Source organism: Lycium barbarum, chromosome 3 (assembly GCF_019175385.1).
Source record: "Lycium barbarum isolate Lr01 chromosome 3, ASM1917538v2, whole genome shotgun sequence".
Taxonomy (NCBI): Eukaryota; Viridiplantae; Streptophyta; class Magnoliopsida; order Solanales; family Solanaceae; genus Lycium; species Lycium barbarum.
Genome location: NC_083339.1, coordinates 64,411,019 through 64,430,540, shown reverse-complemented (window position 1 = coordinate 64,430,540; position 19,522 = coordinate 64,411,019).

Here is a 19,522-nt window from a genome sequence, read left to right as displayed (position 1 = left end):
CTGAGCGATCCATGGGCTTTATGACTCATGTACAAATAATCAGATTTCTTAGGTTTGGTTTCTCTATGTAAGAGATGCAAGGTACAAACTACTTGTGGCATTTGTGGAAGTAGAGGAATACAACTTTTCATGGAGGCTCTATGTCTGTATTCAAGGTACTGCATGAGATCAACTTGAGCATTTACTTATTTTGTAGAACCAGATTTCCTCTCATTCAGGACATGCCAAAGAAATGGCCTGATCTCATTGATTTCTTTGAGAGGTTTAAGCCAAAAATCAGTTGCATGACTGTTTTATGGAAATTGCCAACAAGAGGATGGGTGAAATATAATTGTGATGGTGCAGCAAAAGGAAATCCTGGTCCAAGTGCTATTGCCTTTTGTGTTAGAAATGAAAAAGGAGATTTGCTGTTTGTTGCAGGACAACAAATTCCTGATGGAAACAATTTGGTTGCTGAGGCTATTGCTATTAAGAAAGGAGTTGAGCATTGCATTGTTAATAATCTGGTTCCTTTGATAATTGAGACTGACTCTCTAGCTATGCAGAAGTTCATTATGGGTGAATGGGATACCCCTTGGAGTATTGTGATGATAGTAAAGGAGATTCAAAGATTAATGAAGGGAAAGATAGTGAAGGTGAAGTATATTTTCAGAGAAGGCAATGGACTAGCAGTTTTTTTTGGCTAACTTTGTTTTTGGTTTTGCAGGTACACAACAATTCACTACTTTCCAGGAGTTACCAATTATGGCAAGAAGAATTCTTAACTCAGATAAATCTCAGATACCATATTTGAGAATCAGATATGCCACAGATTCTATGCAACTTCAAACATGAAAAGGAAAAGAGTTGCAGCATCTGATATGTGCTATAGCTGCTGTTTTATACTGTCGTTCATGACATATTGTTGCTGAATTGAGGTAACACAGTTGGGAGCTATTTGTAGGGGTGGTATTAGTTTGATCACATGCTCATTCCCATGCAGAGAGTTTGCAACTGTTTTACTTTTAAAACACAACAGGAATAGGGCATATGACACAAGGAATACTTGCTGATTTGATTAAGCTGAAAACTGCAGGAAATGTGAGTTGGAAACTATTTTGGACGCCTGAATTATGTTCATCTAGATCTTGTTCCATATCACCTAGTGAGAGCTTGGAGGTGTGATAAATGGAGGAAGATCAAGCCACCAGAATTAGTATTTTTAAGAGCTTTTTCATTGCTGTTTTTAGCTTAGTTTCTTTGTTAGTTTAGCTTTTCTTTTGCTTGTTTTGTTTTCTTAGCTTCTTTTTTGTTTTCAAACTCTCCTATTTGGAGTAGTTCTTCTGTACAGTTTCTTTATTTTAATAAATTCCCATCATTATGATGGTTTAAAAAAAGGGGTACAGACTACTTTGTTATAATGGATGTACTTAGTATAGCGCGCACACACACATAGAGAAGGAAGAGAATGAGATGAATGGTGGGCAAATTATATACGATGCGTTGAATTGAAGTTACAGTAGAATTAAGATTTTTTCTCAAATAGGGTCGGCTTCATCTTCACAATAGGCTGCGACACCGATGGCTATGAAATTTACAATTTGCGGATATACCCAGAACCAACATGAGATAGATAATCAAAAGCTTAGAGGAACCCCAACAAAGTGCAGTGGAGTTTAACTTGTGAAATGCTCGAACTCCAGTATATAGTGTTGGATTTTTACTTGCAGGTAGCTCTTAAACACTAGTAATTGTGTCTATTACCTTGACTAAGTGATAAAGACATCCCTTGGTGATCATTCTTAGCCTTAAGATAGGAAATAAACTTACCAATAGTCGCAACAATTTTACCCCTCATTACTCATGTTGTTTCATTTGGAAACTTGAACTTAACAACCTTGGAGTGGCAATTGAGCGTCCAATGCAGGAAGACAACAAATCGATGCTCATGATCACGTCGAAATCTACCATCTCGAACTTAATAAGGTCTGGCATAATATCATGTCCTTGCATTATAACCATGTTATTTTTATATACATGTAAGATAATTACCACACCACCAATGGGAGAAGACACGAAGAAAGGTGTTTCTAACAGATCCGACTCTACCCCAAATTAAAAACTTTGACAAGAACATTAAGCTCTCTAGAAACCCTAGCTTCCCATGCAAAACCCTAACTCATAAATCTACGTCGCCGGCTAAATGGCCACCGTGGCAGCTGGTCAGCCACTTCTGTTGGCTGGCTAGACTTCTACTACACCTTCTCCAACCAATGACAATGCCCGCAATGACCCGACAATTCCTAAACTAGAGTTTAGAAAAATCTTTCAACCAATAAACCCTAACTCCATGCAAAACCCTACGTCAAGTATTCTTGTAAAGAAGGTAGATTATCGTAATGGTGTTCCTGTACTCCGTTGGACACAAAAGGAGGTGGATCATATGGAATCTCTGGAGGATTTGAAGCATGCAGTCGTTGGTAAATTCTCATATGGATGGCCATCATTGGAGAAACTCAGGAAACTTATCCCAAATAAATGTGGGATGAAAGGAAAGTTCCACATTGGATTATTTCGTGATAGACATGTCGTTATTAGATTATCAACAAAAGAGGATTTTGTTAATCTATGTTCGAAGGGTGTGTATTACTTGCAATCAAGAGATGGTTATTCTTATTAGATGAGGCCTTTGATTTATGACTCTAAGTTTAAAGTTGATGAAGAAACATCAAAGGTTATATCTTGGATATCTTTTCCTTATCTGCTGCCGACGTTCTTTGTGAAGGAAGCTTTATTTTCTCTTGCTTCTGCTGTTGGGATACCTTTACAAGTGGACCTGGCCACTATAAATCGCACAAGGCCAAGTTATGCGGGAGTTAAAGTTATCATGGACTTATTAATAGATCTTTCTAGTTATGTAGATATGGAGATAGAGGATGAGGAATCTAAGGAGGTTAGAGTTGATAAAGTGAAGATTCAATACAATTACCTTCCAAAGTATTGTAAAGAATGTAGGTTACAAGGCCACTATGAGAGTGAGTGTTGGAAGCTCCATCCTGAATTAGCAGTCTTTGATAATGATGATGAGGAAGTAGCACCTGATTGTAACACCTCAGACCTTTAACTTAAGCCTTGACCATGATTTTAGACATAGAAAATCATATAGAGAATGTTAGAATTTGAAAATTCTCTACAGTTATCAGATGGGGATTTACGCCCCATATTACGGATCGTATTTCAGTATATGGCCGGTATTTCAAATCGTAAATGTCATCCAAATTCACTGTACATTCTGGAATTTTGCTTGGGGAATTATATTATTAGTTACGGATCGTAATTTGGTTTACGGCTCGTAATTCAGATCGTATTTAAGGAGGGAAGTAAGACAATGTTTCTATTTTTTTTGGAACATGATTAATTACGGTCCAGAATACAGACCGTAATTTTTGATATACGGACCGTATTTTGGTCCGTATTTCCCAACCCGCACTAGAACCTATAAATACCTGGTTCAGTTCTACTTTTTATTTTTACAAGTCCCTAAATCCTAGAATGACCTGCTCTCCTCCTCCACCATCAAGAACACTAAGGTAAGCTATCCTAGCCTATTCCAAGTGGATTAAATCATGTGTTCATCTGACCTAATTAGGGAATCATTGTTCTTAACCTAGGGTTTTCAAGAAAACCCACCTAAGGGTTCAAGACTTAGACGGGATTCTTTTCAATTTCAGACCAGTAGTTACAAGACTTGGAGCATATATAGATATGTGAGGCTAACTATCTACGTTAGGGAACGTTTATAATTCTCCTTACGCCTCATTCTACATACTTATTAGTAATGTGACTCAGAATACAGTTTAGCCCTAGTTTTCTTGAATAGTTGTAGAACTGCTATCTTCTAGGGTTATAGTTTCATAATTCGTTCATCGTGATCACTTTGAATATCATGAACACAATACGTAATCATTATAGACTCGTGTATTGACATCACATGAGTCTCAGTCAGTATATAATCAGTCTTTTGTTTAAGTTCCATAATCAGAAACAGTTATCATGCTATCAGCTATATCCAGTCTCAGTCTTGTAAATTGTTTAATATTAAACACCTGTATCTGTATTTTTGGGCTCTAGGCCACAGTTTATGCATACGTATTGCTTGGGCCTAAGGCCACAGTTTTTGTGCACATTATTTGGGCCATAGGCCGCAGTTATATTTACAGCTTTACAGGTGATTCTTCATTTAGAACAAGGAGTACTTCAGACTCTTGCTTTCCTGTTTAGTTTAGTTTCAGTTAGTACAATTCAAATGTGCTGATGTCCTTTTATTGCTCGGGGGCCTACATCTCGCGATACAGGCAACGATATACAGGTTGACAACCCAGCTAGCTAGGACCCACTCGTATCAGCTATTTGTGAGCCCTAGTTTCTCCGGGGTGTTATCTTGCTTCAGTCTTCCCAGTAGTTAGACAGTTATCTTTAGAGCTTCATAGGTATAGTTTAGTTAGTCAGATATTAGCAGACTTTTATGGTTTAGCCTTGTTAGCTATTTATTCAGATGTTCAGACTTAAACTAGTATTTGCGCATTTATATATATATTTTCAGCCAGATTTTGTTTAGTAGATCAGCATGTGTTAGTTTATTCCTTATTATTGCATGTTTTGATATCACGTGCTGATTCAGCCAGCCTATGGGTTCGGTCTGTCATATGCAGTTAGGCACCGAGTCCATGGTTCGGAGCGTGAAAAAGCTTGGTATCAGAGCACTAGGTTCGAGTGTCTTAGGAAGTCTATGAAGCCGTGTCTAGTGGGTTGCCTTTATATGTGTGAGGGCCCATGCATATAAATAGTTGTCTACTAAGACATTCATGATTTGTTTCACTTATTTCATAATCTAGTTCGTGCAGTTAGAGCAGTACTTTTAGGAATTCTTCTAACTTGGGCGAATTACGTATTTCAGAAATGGCTCCGAAAAGAAAGTACAACAAGAGGAATATAGCTACTAGCCAGAGGGCTATCACTGATGCAACAACAAAAGATAACACTCAGTCTCAGACTGCCGCCACAGCTAATGCTACAGTGACACCTCCCAATGCTTCAGACGCGGATGTTAGAGGAGCTATTCAGCTGCTCACTCAGATTTTGGAAAACCAGGCCCGACGACAAGAAACGGCTCCTAGCTTAGGTGCTAGTAATGGATCTAACAGTTCTAGGATTCAGGAGTTTCTGCGGATGAAGCCGCCAGTGTTCACAGGGTCAAAGAAGGATGATGACCCACAGAATTTCATTGATGGACTCTAGAAAGTATTTTGGGTGATGCATGCTACTGATACAGAGGCAGCGAAACTTGGAGCTTTCCAGCTGCAAGATGTGGCCCATATTTGGTATGAGACATGGGAACAGTCTCGAGGGGAGGATGCGCCTTCTGCTACTTGGGATGAATTTGAAGACGCCTTCATCAAGCACTTCATGCCAATTGAGGTCAGGGAAGCCAAGGCCACTGAGTTTAAGAATCTAAGGCAGAATGACGTGACTGTTCAGGACTATTATCTCAAGTTCGTGTCATTGTCCAGGCATGCTCGCCACATGGTTCTGGATATGAGGGCCATAGTTAGAAGGTTTGTACTTGGGCTTAAATTTGAATTGCACAGGGATGCCAATACGACTGCTCAGAATGACAAGATGACTATTTCGAAGATTCATTCGTGCAAGGGAACGAGACTAAGTTGAAGGAAGAAGAAGCCCTGTAGAAGTAGAAGGATAGAGAGTTCAACAAGAGGGCTAAGTGTTCTAGTAATTTTAGTCAGGGAGGATCTCAAGAAGGTGGGAACCGTCAGTTCTTTAAGAATAGGTCATCAGGACCTGCTCCCTCTACAGCTAGTGCCCCATCTTAGAGGTTCAAGTTTAATCAAAAAGGCTGAAACTTTAGAACAACAAGCTCACAGTCACAAGCCAGCGTGACTGACCGAGGTTTCTAACACCCTACTTGTAACATTTGTAGTAAGAAACATTCAGGAGTATGCCGTTCGGGCATGGATGGCTATTTTGGTTGTGGTCAGCCAGGTCACTTTCTGCGAGATTGTTCGTCAGTAAGACAGAATTCCGGAGGTAACAGTAATGTAGCTCAGTCCACCAATTCAGCAGCTCCTCGAAATTTCCAAGCCCTGCAAGGGCGTGGGCTAGCAAAGTCTGGAAATACGGGCGGTGGTCAGAATCGTCTGTATGCACTGTCAGGACGTCAGGATACAGAAGCCCATGGAGATGTTGTCACAGGTATGCTAACAGTCTTCACTTTCGATGGTTTTTGATCTTATGGACCCAGGATCCACTTCATCTTATGTAACCCCTTATATTGCTAAGAAGTTTGGGATAGAACCCGAGTAATTGCGTGAACCCTTTGAAGTAGCCATACCAGTTGGGGAGTCAGTTATAGCTAGACGTATTTATAGGGGTTGTCCAGTGTTAGTCTATCAGCACAAAACTATAGCAGACTTGGTAGAATTAGAAATGGTAGACTTTGATATAATTATGGGTATGGATTAGTTAGAGTCCTGTTATGCCTAAGTGGGTTGTAGAACCAAAACAGTAACCTTTGATTTTCCCGATGAACTCATAGAATGGAGGGGTAATTCAGTAGCATCTAGGGGCAAATTTATTTCCTATCTTAGAGCCAGAAAGATGATTTCTAAGGGGTATATTTACCACTTAGTCCGAGTCAGGGATACAGATGCCCAGACTCCAACTCTTCAGTCAGTACTAGTTCTCAGTGAGTTTCCAGAAGTCTTTCCAGATAATCTACCCGAAGTTCCTCCCGATAGGAAAATTGACTTTGGAATTGATCTACTTCCCAGCACTAAGCCGATATCTATTCCGCCGTATAGAATGGCCTCAACAAAATTGAAGGAGTTGAAAGTTCAGTTGAAGAATCTTCTTGACAAGGGATTTATAAGGCCAAGTGTCTCTCCTTGGGGCGCACCGGTCTTGTTTGTCCGAAAGAAGGATGGATCCTTGCGTATGTGTATAGATTACCGCCAGCTGAACAAGGTCACCATTAAGAACAAGTATCCTCTTCCCAGAATCGATGACTTATTTGATCAACTTCAGGGTGCTTAGTGTTATTCCATGATTGATCTCAGATTAGGCTACCATCAGTTGAAGGCTAAAGAGGTTGATATTCCGAAAACTACTTTCAGAACCCGCTATGGTCATTTTGAATTTCTTGTCATTTCGTTTGGGTTGACGAATGCAGCAACAACTTTTATGGATCTTATGAACAGAGTCTTCAAGCCTTATCTCGACTTATTCGTCATTGTGTTTATTGATGACATATTGGTGTATTCTCATAGTGAGGCTGACCATGTAGAGTACCTTACGATAGTATTACAGACACTCAAGGATCGTGAGCTTTATGCAAAATTCTCAAAGTGCGAGCTCTGGCTAAATTTAGTGGCATTCTTAGGCCATGTGATTTTAGGCGAAGGTGTAAAAGTGGACTTTCAGAAATTTGACGTTGTTAAGAACTGGCCTAGACCCACATCAGCATCAGACATCAGAAGTTTCTTGGGTCTGGCAGGTTACTACAGGCGTTTTTTTGAGGGATTTTTCTCTATCTCAGCTCCGTTGACTAGGTTGACTAAGAAGAAGGCCAATTTCAATGGTCAGATGCATGTGAACAGAGTTTTGAAGAGTTAAAGAAGAGATTGACTTCTGCTCTAGTGTTGACGCTACCAGAAGGAGCTGAAGGGTTCATAGTTTAATGTGATGCTTCAAGAGTTGGTCTTGGTTGTGTTTTAATGCAGCATGGTAAAGTTGTGGCTTATGCATCTAGACAGCTTAAGGCTCATGAAAAGAATTATCTGACTCATGATCTAGAATTGGCAGCTGTGATTTTTGCACTTAAGATATGGCATCGCTACTTGTATAGAGTGTATGTGGATATTTTCACTGATCATAAAAGCCTGCAGTATATTTTGAAGCAAAGAGAGTTGAATCTTAGGCAGAGAAGATGGCTCGAATTGCTTAAGGACTATGATGTGGACATTCTCTATCATCCAGGGAAGACAAATATTGTAGCCGATGCTCTTAGTCGGCATTCCATGGGAAGTTTAGCTCGCGTTGATGTAGATAACAGAGTTTTGACAAGGAAGTCCACCGTTTGGCCAGTCTTGGAGTTCGGCTTTTGGACTCTAAGGATGGCAGTGTGGTTGTTCAGAATAAGGCTCTTTCCTCCTTAGTCGTTGAAGTTAAAAAGAAGCAGTATAAGGATCCTTACTTGTTGCAGCTGAAAGAGAGGATTCACAAGCATAAGACGACAACTTTTGAACAAAGGGGAGATAACGGTACTGTTATACCCCATTTTAACCAAGGTCAAAATGGTTTACAACATTCCGGTAATTCTAGGATTAATTAAAGTTAAGGAGTCGCCACCTAATTATTTATGGTGAATTAGGACACCTAAAATTTACTAAAGTTATTGCTTAAAGTTAACTCCATTTTAAAGTCCACGAAACCAAAAAGATTCTAGGTAAGGGTTCAATTAATCTAAAGGGAAGGTATTAACCATCCTTTGAGATCCATTAAAACTGGTTAACCGACCGGACTTAGAGTTGACTAAAAAGGCTATGTGTACTCAATAAGTGGCGAAACGACCAAGTAAGACAATAGTTAAGTATTTAAACAATTGATTAAAATATTTTATATTATATAGTAAGTCAAAATACTTGGCTAATATAACAATCTTAAGGTAAACAAAACTCTCGTGTTTTAGACTTAAAAAAGTAAGTCCAGAAGTAAGTTTAAGAAATGGTTTAAAATTGGTTAAAATGATTGTAGGCCTCCATGACCGAGTATTGCAAGAATTCAAATTTCTTGTGCCTTAAATGGATCTAAACTGCAAGCATCTAGTTCATGTTAAGAAAATTGATTATTTTGCAGCTAAAGAAAAACAGTTCAACTTATCATTGTCTGGCTGGAACTCAAAGAACTTAAATCTGACTTGATAAAAAAAAAATGTTATCAGATTCAAGAAACGGATGGACAGCGTTAAAATATTTGTTAAGCAATGGCTATGAATTATATAGTAGCAACTCAGGTTTAACAGTCAACGACACAAAATAGAAACAAAAGGTTAGTCACATAGGGAATTTTAAACACACTGATGAGCAAGTCAAAGGGATATAAAATGATAAAAGCCATTTTGGCTTTCATAAGGGGTAGCGATATTCTGCAAATTTTTCGCTCAAGCAAAGTAAGAGGGTAGACAATGAAGGGGTGCGAACTCCGTAAGCGGTGTCGTTGAGTTTCGAAGTGAAACTCTTCGGCTCCGGTTGTACATGCGAAACAAAGAAAATAAAAAGACAAACCATTAGAAAAGGAACATCTGCCTCTCAAACATTAGTAAGAAAATACAGAAAATAAAATACGTGCAACCAAGTAATCACTGTGCAAGCTAATATACATCAAAATTTACCATGTCATGGGTCTAAAATGGGAGTACAAAGAAAGAGATAAAAAGATCCTAGTATTATTTTGAAATCATGATTTCTAGCGCAACTTGTTGTCAATTGCATAACCAACTATAGTAATGTGCAGATATCTTCAAATCATTTTAGCTTTAGCATACAGGTAGGATCTCTAACTTTGAAATAAAAGAAAGTTTAAGTCATATTCGCTTATCACAGACTTAACCACCAAAAAAAAAAAAAAAACAGTATTCTAGCCAAATAACATCAGGGGTTTAGAGAAATATTACTAATATGGAATGATTTTTAACAATCATATTTGGGACACAACATATACACAATATTTAAAAGAACAAATTAGCAAGCAATCTTTTGGCAGCTGGGATTTCATAACTCTAGAGAAAGTCTAATACATGATTTCTAACTCATGAAATACACTCACAATGTAAATTGATCTCCTAATGCACAAGGCAAATATTCTGGAACATATAGAACACTCACGAGCATTTGTCGAACACTCATACTTTAGATGATATGCAACCAGAAAATATGACCTTAAATTTAAAAAAATGAATATGATTTTAACAACATCCGGGAATACAAATCGCATAAGTAGAGCTTTCTCATTACACTTCGAAAAGCATGGTTCAAACGTAGCAAGAAACAGGATTCTAACTTAACCAAACTAAAATAGTAGTCATGTTTCACTAGCATTTATTTCATACGTTCCATTTTTTTCCACAATCTCAACGAAAGAAAAGAAACGAATAAAGGGATTGGATTTACCTCTTGTGGGTGCAATGAACTAGGACGTGGGGGCCTCGAATTTACTCTCTCGTTATGAATAGATCCAAACCTCGACACAAACGTGTTCGAACTAATGTTCGCCAAGACGGAATGAAAAGTTTAAACGAATCTAATATTTTGAGTAGTAGTCAAGATGAAAATGTTAGGTATGATAAAGTTCCCAGGTTGTTCCCCAAAAACCGTCCCACGGCTACTGTTATGAGAAAGTAATTATAGATAGAAAGTAGGGCTATGGTTCGAATGAGCGGGAACTTGAAATCAAAGATTCAAAATCGAGTCAAGGCTCGTTCTAATCCGAACATTAAAGTTTCCTTCACGTGATTTGATTCAGATCCTACCTAAAATGGCGAGATCTTCTCTGGTCTTTGTAGATTTTGACGTGTCTCTATTCGTCAAAGGGGTCCTCTGAGAATTAGGACGTTTAGAGAAAGGGTTTGCACTGAAATGGAGTAACCATATTGCGTCTAGGGAAAAGGATTAATGGAGCTTTGTTAAGAATGGAAAGGGAAGAGACAACAGACAAGGACGTGTAGCGGCTCTGGTTTTTGAATTAGGTCTAGAGAAAATTGGATAAAAAATGTGTATGCATATTGTTAGGCTGTAGCTGACTATCATTTTATTGGGCTACTCTTATGGTTTGGGCTGCTCGTTTGAGCTGATTAAAAAGGGAAATGGGGCTTATAATTAAGATGGACGTGATTTTGGCCAAATGGGTCTTCATCAACTTTGCCAAATTGTCAATAAGATGGCTAACTTTGTTTAGAAAATCTATTCTTCTTATATTTCTTTTGGCTTCTAAATTAGATCAAATATATTATGTAATAATAGTAATAGTAATATAATAATAATAATAATAATAATAAAATTCAATTTAATTTATTACTAATTTAGAAGCTCAAGTGAGTGAATTGAAAGAAAGGAGGGTCAAAATTGAGTGTCAACAAGTTGCTCCTCGTAAAATAATATTTTGGCGAACTAAAATTTATAACACGTCGTTTTAAAATACGAGCTTCAAAACGAGCCCAATATTGATATACTTCCGAGCAACATTTAAAGATGTAAAAAAAATGCGGTCAAAATGAGCCTAATTCATACGTCTTTTTAATTACCAATTTTCCGAGTTAGACAGAGTGGAATACGTATCTTCTGTTCAAATCACGTTTGTGAAAGTAAATAACTCGTAATTTCTTGTAATTGTTAATTTTTATGAAAAATAATAATTAAACGTCAATTTTCGCAATTTTCTCATGATTTGTAATTTTTTAATTTTTTAAGGGCATCCTTACTCCGTCTCGGATTCGAAAAATTTGAAAATTAAAATACGCGATGAGGTGATAATTAGGTGTCAACAACTGCCCCTTCGGAGTTCGAGGAAGGCAAGGCCATCCTCGAGCTGCGAATTTGACAAACCTAATTTTCACCGAATAAAAGAAATTACAGCCTTCTTTTACGCAAAATTTCGAAAGTATGGCGGGACCCCGATTTCTGGGCTTCCTACATATTTCAGGCCACATGAGAATTCAGGCTGTTTGTAGTTCTGACTCTATAAGGACTATGAAAATAAGAGTTTTCTTTAAACTACCTAGAGGCGTCTCGAGATAATTATAGGAATATGGCCGAGCCTCGAATTTTGAGTAGCCTACGTATCCCTGGCTTTGGGAATCAAGCCAATTGTAGTTCGAAATTTACGTTGAGAGAGTGTTATTTATGGATTTATAACTTTGCGGGGGTTGTAGACAGGTGACAAGAATATTCAAGAATGGAACATATGCTTATGGACTCCTAATTATAAATGTGGCGCGCAACACACCTATAAGTAGGACTCTACTAGACACGATGTAAATTCTCAAAAATTGCCCCAGTGTTGAGTTATGGGGACACTGGGATATAGAAAGGGGATATAAGATTGTGAAAAGAGTTGAGTGAGTAGAGTTTTAGCTGTGGATATGAAAGAGAATTTGGATAACCCATGTATCATGTGTTTGTGGACGCAGGCGGAGTTGAGTTCGAGAGTAGATCCATAACCTTTGCTTGTGAGTTTGATATTCCTCTTCAGCAAATTTGCCCTAGTTCACTGCATAAAATAAAGTTCCACATTGTACTGCATCTATTGTAATCAATCTGGGTTGTATTTTCTGAAATTCTTGTTAAAGTCGTTAGTAAGGTTCAGAGTAAAGTCAAAAAACGAAATAAACTTATACGATAATAATATGTGTATAAGGATGAGGATGAAGCCGTGGGGCTTTCGTGTGGCCAAATATTGTCTCTGCTTGTCTTCAAAATGATGAGTGATGTTTATGCAAAAGACTTAATAATCCCTCCGGTTGTCTTCGGAGACTTTAATGATAAAAAAGGACTCCGGCCGCCTTCCGGGACTCGATGATAAATGATGTCTGTAAAATTTAATGTAAAGTCATTCAAGTAGGTAAAGTGAATGATAAAGTAATTGGTAAAGTAGAGAGTAAAGTAAAAGTGTAGCCGTTTGGCTTATGCAGATGAGGCTGTATAGCCAAATGACGTTTCCGGTTGTCTTCGGGAACTTGATGATGATTCCTGTAAAGTTCGGGGTAAAGTCGTTAAAGTAGGTAAAGTGAATGATAAGAGTGTAGCCATTTGGATTATGCACATGAGGATGTATAGCCAAATGACGTCTCCGATTGTCTTCGGGGACTTAATGTTGATTCTTGTAAAGTGGTTAAAGTAGGTAAAGTGAATGATAAAGTAATTGATAAAGTATAGAGTAAAGTGATAGCGTAGCCGTTTGGCTAATGATGTTGATGAGATTGTGGCAGGCCAAATTAATAATGTCTTCGATTTTCAACATGTAATCCTGATTTAATTCGCCTTCAATCTCGACAACCTACAAAAATAGGTGTATTTGTTAATAAAGTCATAAAGTTATTGTGATAAAAAGTAAAATTAAAGATAAAGTTGGGAATAAAGCCGTTTGGCTTTTAAGGCGAGGCCATAATGAGCCAAATGATGTTTTTCGGCCATGATTGATAGACCTGACTGTTGGTCTCGTGGTCTTTTATTCCTGCACTCAAAGAAAAATTCTTAGTTTGGGAGGGGGAAGTTGATTCGTGTTGACTCGAAGCTTAACGTTGTTGGTGCTCCATTCGTCTTGTTTGTTTGGATCTTCTGATCTCCGTTCAAGCCTCGGTAGATGAATAGTAGTGAAAACAATTGAAAGAAAATGTTTCATTTGAAAGATATATATGTAAGTATATGTATATAAGGAAAGATATATATGTAACTATATGTATATAAGTTGTAAAAATTTCTGCCAACTTTTAGATTGTGACACTTCTGAAACAATTGAAACGTCATTTGTCTATAATACTTTCTATCTGGTAGCCTTAATCTTGTCGATGTCCAACCATTCTCTTGTCTATATCTTTTCAAAATATGCCCCAGTTTTGACTTCGGAAGGGTACACTAAACTTATGTTGTGGTGTGACCGAACCTTATATAGGTTGCCTACGTATCCCGCCAAGGGAATCAGGTAAGAACGTTGTTCGTTGTACACAAAATGGTTTAGGGTTTTTCTAATAAAGGGACTGAACCTGACATGGATTTCCTACGTATCCCACCAAGGGAATCAGGTCAGGCGTAGTTCTCCTTACATACAAATAATAAGAATTTTGTTTTTGGATTTTCTGCTATAATGCCACTGAACCTTATGTGGGCAGCCTTCGTATCCCGCCGAGGGAATCAGGTCAGCGTAGTTCGTAATTACATTAAAAGAAAGGTTACAAACTAGGCAATCTAATCTAATGTCGTTCTTTGATTTCTTCTTGAATTGATAGCCTTCATGCTTGTGTCATTATCTATCGGCTATTTCAATTTCCTCCAAGTGGAATCTTGTCTTGTCCTCGAATTTCTCGAGATGTATGTTGTCTTCCGGTTCTTCATAATCGTGTTCGATATGTAAACTCTATTCATTCGTTTCATTATATGTCACAATCATAAAATTGGCAGATTTGATAATTTATATACTAAATAAAATAGAAAATAACAAATAATAGACAGTTGAAGAAAATAAGAAATGCATTCATAGATTTTGCAATTAAGCTTCCAAAAGATGAGGCAGACCAACAAAAGTTTGGGGCACGATTCAGGCCTCAATTTTTTTAAAAAAAATCATCCTATTTCAAAAGTTCACTACATGTTCAATCTACCAAGACTCCTGGTGAACCAGGGACGGAGTACAAGTCTAATTCTTCAAATTCTCTCCTGGTTTGTCACCCCAGATGGTCGGTGTCTTGGTGTTGTGAGTAGTTGTAGAAGCAACCCTCATTGGTGCTTATCTTTGGACTGTTCCCACGAGAGCAACAAAGGTTGATGACGTGCTCTTTTCCACCTTTCCAATTGGCATAATGGTTCCTTTCAAATCCCTATCTTCGTCAACAGTTATCATGTTCACGTTGGCATTTTCATGAGTAGGTAAAGGGTTGTTGTCTACATTGGGCCGAGCTCCAGTAAGTTAGATCGCTCCTTCCTTAATCAAGGCTTCGATTTTGTTTTTGAGACCATAGCAATCCTCAGTGTCGTGCCCAGCAACTCCAGAATGATATGCACAACTCTTGGAACCATCAAACCATCTCGGAATAGGATCCAAAATTTCCCTTCAATCGGTTGTATCACGCCTGCTGCTTTCAGTCTTTCAAATAATTGAGCCAAGGGTTCAGCGAATCGAGTGTAATTACGAGTATTTTTGATTTCAGGGTTGGAATGGGCTTTAGGGGTAGTATGTGGTCGATTTTGGTAAGTTGGAGCTTGAACAGATTGATATGGACGTGGGTTTTGATAGGGAGGTGCTCGGGGTTGGTAGTAGTTTGCTTGGGCGTTGTAGACAGGGTAAGGAGTTAGTGGAGCTTGATAGGGTTCAACATATTGGTAAGGGTAGAAAGGTTGTTGTGGGTGGTTAAGGTATGTAATGGCTTGGCTTGGCTTACGTCCTTGGATATTCATGACTGCAGCTACATCTTCTTTCTTCTTTTTGGTCCCGTTGATAGAACCAAATTGAATAGCTTTGCTTACAGCTTGTAAGGCAGTAAGATCCTGAATTTTTCCCGATTTGATTCCTTCTTCTAAGGCTTCTCCCATTCTGACAACTTCCGTGAACTTTTGTCCCATCATGCCTATCATTTTCTCATAGTATATGCCAGCTTGGCATTCAATGAAGGTAGCAGTCATTTCTCTATCACTCATCGGGGGTTGAACCCTGGCTGCTTCTGACCTCCAACGTAGCGCATACTCACGGAACGACTCAGTTGACTTCTTAGTTACCTTAGTCGTGTAGACTCTAACTGGTGTGATATCGGTATTGAAACTAAATCGGTCCATGAAGTCTTGTGCCATATCACTCCAGCCACGCCATTTACGGACATCTTGTTGCGTATACCAAGTAAGAGCCTCACCAGATAAGCTTCTTATGAATAACTTCATCCTTATATTCTGATCTCTACCTACTCCAACCAGTTTGTCACAATAAGCCCTTAAATGTGTATGAGGGTCACCTGTTCCATTAAATGTATCAAATTTCGGTGGCTTGTAGCCTATAGGCAAATCAATGTCAGGCTGAACACACAGATCTTCATATTCTACACTCTTGCTTCCCCTAGAAACTTGAAGGTTTCTCATTGCTTCTTTGAGATTATGGATCTCTTTTAACAACATATCATCCGCCCTTGCTTTTGCATCCTTTTCTATTTCCTCATATTGATCCACCTCGGGTTGGAACTTGACTGTCACTGGGTTGGTAAAGGCTTGTGTCTCCGCTGCATATACCGGAGGAACATATTGTGCGTTAGGAGTGACAAAATGTGCCCCTTGTATATACTGGGTTGGATAAGTTTGGATGGTAGGGGTGTTTTGGATTGGAGGTGGTGTGTTATAATTGACATTTATAGGTAGTTGGTTTGGTGGGTTTAGAGGAGTAGTTATAGGTGGTGGATTAGTGTTAGTGGATAAACAAACATAAGGAGTGTGAACTAGCGATTGACTTTGTGGGTTGACGGGTGGTGGAGTAGGAGTAGCATAGGTAGTGTAGTTGGGTGGTTGACTTTGTGGGGGCGTATAGACGGATGATGGATTTGGTGGATTTGCGGGGGTGATTGGAGGTAAGTTGTTGTTGGTAGGTGCATTATTTTGTGGAGGGAAATGTTTAGGAACTGGAGATTCAAGAGATGGAAAACGAGGTGGGTTTGGTGCGACATTTCTAGGTTCAGGGGGTGGACTTTGGAGTGTGATGGACAAATTGGTCAAGTCCCTAACCCAATTCAGTTCTCCACGTAGGTCCTCAATCTCTTGAGTCAGGTGGCCGATATGTTCATCATGTTGAATAGTTGTTCTATGTTCGGAAGTCTCGGGAGGATCACTAGAGATCACGATGTTTTCCAAACCAGTTGAAATAGATGCGTCTGGATCAGACATAGTAGTTTTCCTTCTTTGAACAACCCAACTACATCGAGGTAATGATGACGTCTTTGACCTTGTGAAGTAAGGATGGTCGGCCAGCTCGGTTTAGAGAAAGATTACCAATATGGCATGATTTTTAACAATCATATTTGGGACACAGCATATACACAATATTTAAAAGAACAAATTAGCAAGCAATCTTTTGGCAGCTGGGATTTCATAACTCTAGAGAAAGTCTAATACATGATTTCTAACTCATGGAATACACTCACGAATCTAACAGGATTTTAACACGGGTTTAGACTATTCCACCACATAACAGAGAGTGTGGATTTAACTAGTAAATGCACGAAGAGAATGTAAATTGATCTCCTAATGCACAAGGCAAATATTCTGGAACATATAGAACACTCACGAGCATTTGTCGAACACTCATACTTTAGATGATATGCAACCAGAAAATATGACCTTAAATTTAAACAAATGAATATGATTTTAACAACATCCGGGAATACAAATCGCATAAGTAGAGCTTCCTCATAACACATCGACAAACATGGTTCAAACATAGTAAGAAACAGGATTCTAACTTAACCAAACTAAAATAGTAGTCATGTTTCACTAGCATTTATTTCATACGTTCCATTTTTTGCCACAATCTCAAACGAAAGAAAAGAAACGAATAAAGGGATTGGATTTACCTCTTGTGGGTGCAATGAACTAGGACGTGGGGGCCTCGAATCTACTCTCTCGTTATGAATAGATCCAAACCTCGACACAAACGTGTTTGAACTAAAGTTCGCCAAGACAGAATGAAAAGTTTAAACGAATCTAATATTTTGAGTAGTAGTCAAGATGAAAATGTTAGGTGTGATAAAGTTCCCAGGTTGTTCCCCTAAAACCGTCCCGCGGCTACTGTTATGAGAAAGTATTTATAGATAGAAAGTAGGGCTATGGTTCGAATGAGCGGGAACTTGAAATCAAAGATTCAAAACCGAGTCAAGGCTCGTTCTAATCCGAACATTGAAGTTTCCTTCATGTGATTTGATTCAGATCCTACCTAAAATGGCGAGATCTTCTCTGGTCTTTGTAGATTTTGACGTGTCTCTATTCGTCAAAGGGGTCCTCTGAGTATTAGGACGTTTAGAGAAAGGGTTTGCACTGAAATGGAGTAACCATATTGCGTCTAGGGAAAAGGATTAATGGAGCTTTGTTAAGAATAGAAAGGGAAGAGACAACAGGCAAGGATATGTAGCGGCTCTTGTTTTTGAATTAGATCTAGAGAAAATTGGATAAAAAATGTGTATGCCTATTGTTGGGCTGTAGCTGACTATCATTTTATTGTGCTACTCTTATGGTTTGGACTGCTCGTTTGAGCTGATTATAAAGGGAAATGGGGCTTATAATTAAGATGGACGTGATTTTGGCCAAATGGGTCTTCATCAACTTTGCCAAATTGTCAATAAGATGGCTAACTTTGTTTAGAAAACCTATTCTTCTTATATTTCTTTTGGCTTCTAAATTAGATCAAATATATTATGTAATAATAATAATAGTAATAGTAATATAATAATAATAATAATAATAATAATAATAATAATAAAAGTCAATTTAATTTATTACTAATTTAGAAGCTCAAGTGAGTGAATTGGAAGAAAGGAGGGTCAAAATTGGGTGTCAACAAGTTGCCCCTCGTAAAATAATATTTTGGCAAACTAAAAATTATAACACGTCGTTTTAAAATACGAGCTTCAAAACGAGCCCAATATTGATATACTTCCGAGCAATATTTAAAGATGTAAAAGAAAATGCGGTCAAAATGAGCCTAATTCATACGTCATTTTAATTACCAATTTTCCAAGTTAGACAGAGTGGAATACGTATCTTCTGTTCAAATCACGTTTGTGAAAGTAAATAACTCGTAATTTCTTGTAATTGTTAATTTTTATGAAAAATAATAATTAAACGTCAATTTTTGCAATTTTCTCATGATTTGTAATTTTTTAATTTTTTAAGGGCATCCTTACTCCGTCTTGGACTCAAAAAATTTGAAAATTAAAATACGTGATTTTTGAGGTTAAAATTTGGTGTCAACACGTACCTTGAGATATCGAGGCAGATTATGTGTTCCAAATGTTGATGGGCTTAGAGAGCGAATTGTGTCAGAAACTCACCATTCCAGGTATTCTATTCACCCACGTTCAACGAAAATGTATCATGATCTTAAGGAGATTTATTGGTGGAACGATATGAAGAAGAATGTAGCAGATTTTGTGGCTAAGTGTCTAGATTATTAGCAAGTGAAAGCCAAACACCAGAGGCCTGGTGGTTTGGCTCAGAATATTGATATTCCCGTTTGGAAGTGGCAGATGATAAATATGGATTTCATAGCAGGTTTACCTCGTTCAGCTAGGCGGCATGATTCAATTTGGGTGATTGTGGATAGACTTATGAAGTCAGCCCACTTTTTACCAGTTAAGACCACATATGCAGCGGAGGACTATGCAGAGTTGAATCTTCGTGAAATTGTCAGACTTCATGGAACTCTAATTTCCATTATTTCAGATCGTGCTGCTCATCTCACAGCAAAATTTTATAAATCCTTTTAGAAATGATTGGGTTCAAAGGTTAACCTCAGTACAACTTTTCACCCTTAGACATATGGCCTGGCAGAGCGCACCATTCAGACCCCTGAGGATATGTTGAGAGCATGTGTCCTTGATTTCAAAGGTAATTGGGATGATCACCTGCCTCTTATTGAGTTTTCTTATAATAACAGTTACCGTGCTAGTATTGGGATGGCACTGTATGAAGCTTGTATGGGCGCAGATATAGATCACCAATTGGTTGGTTTG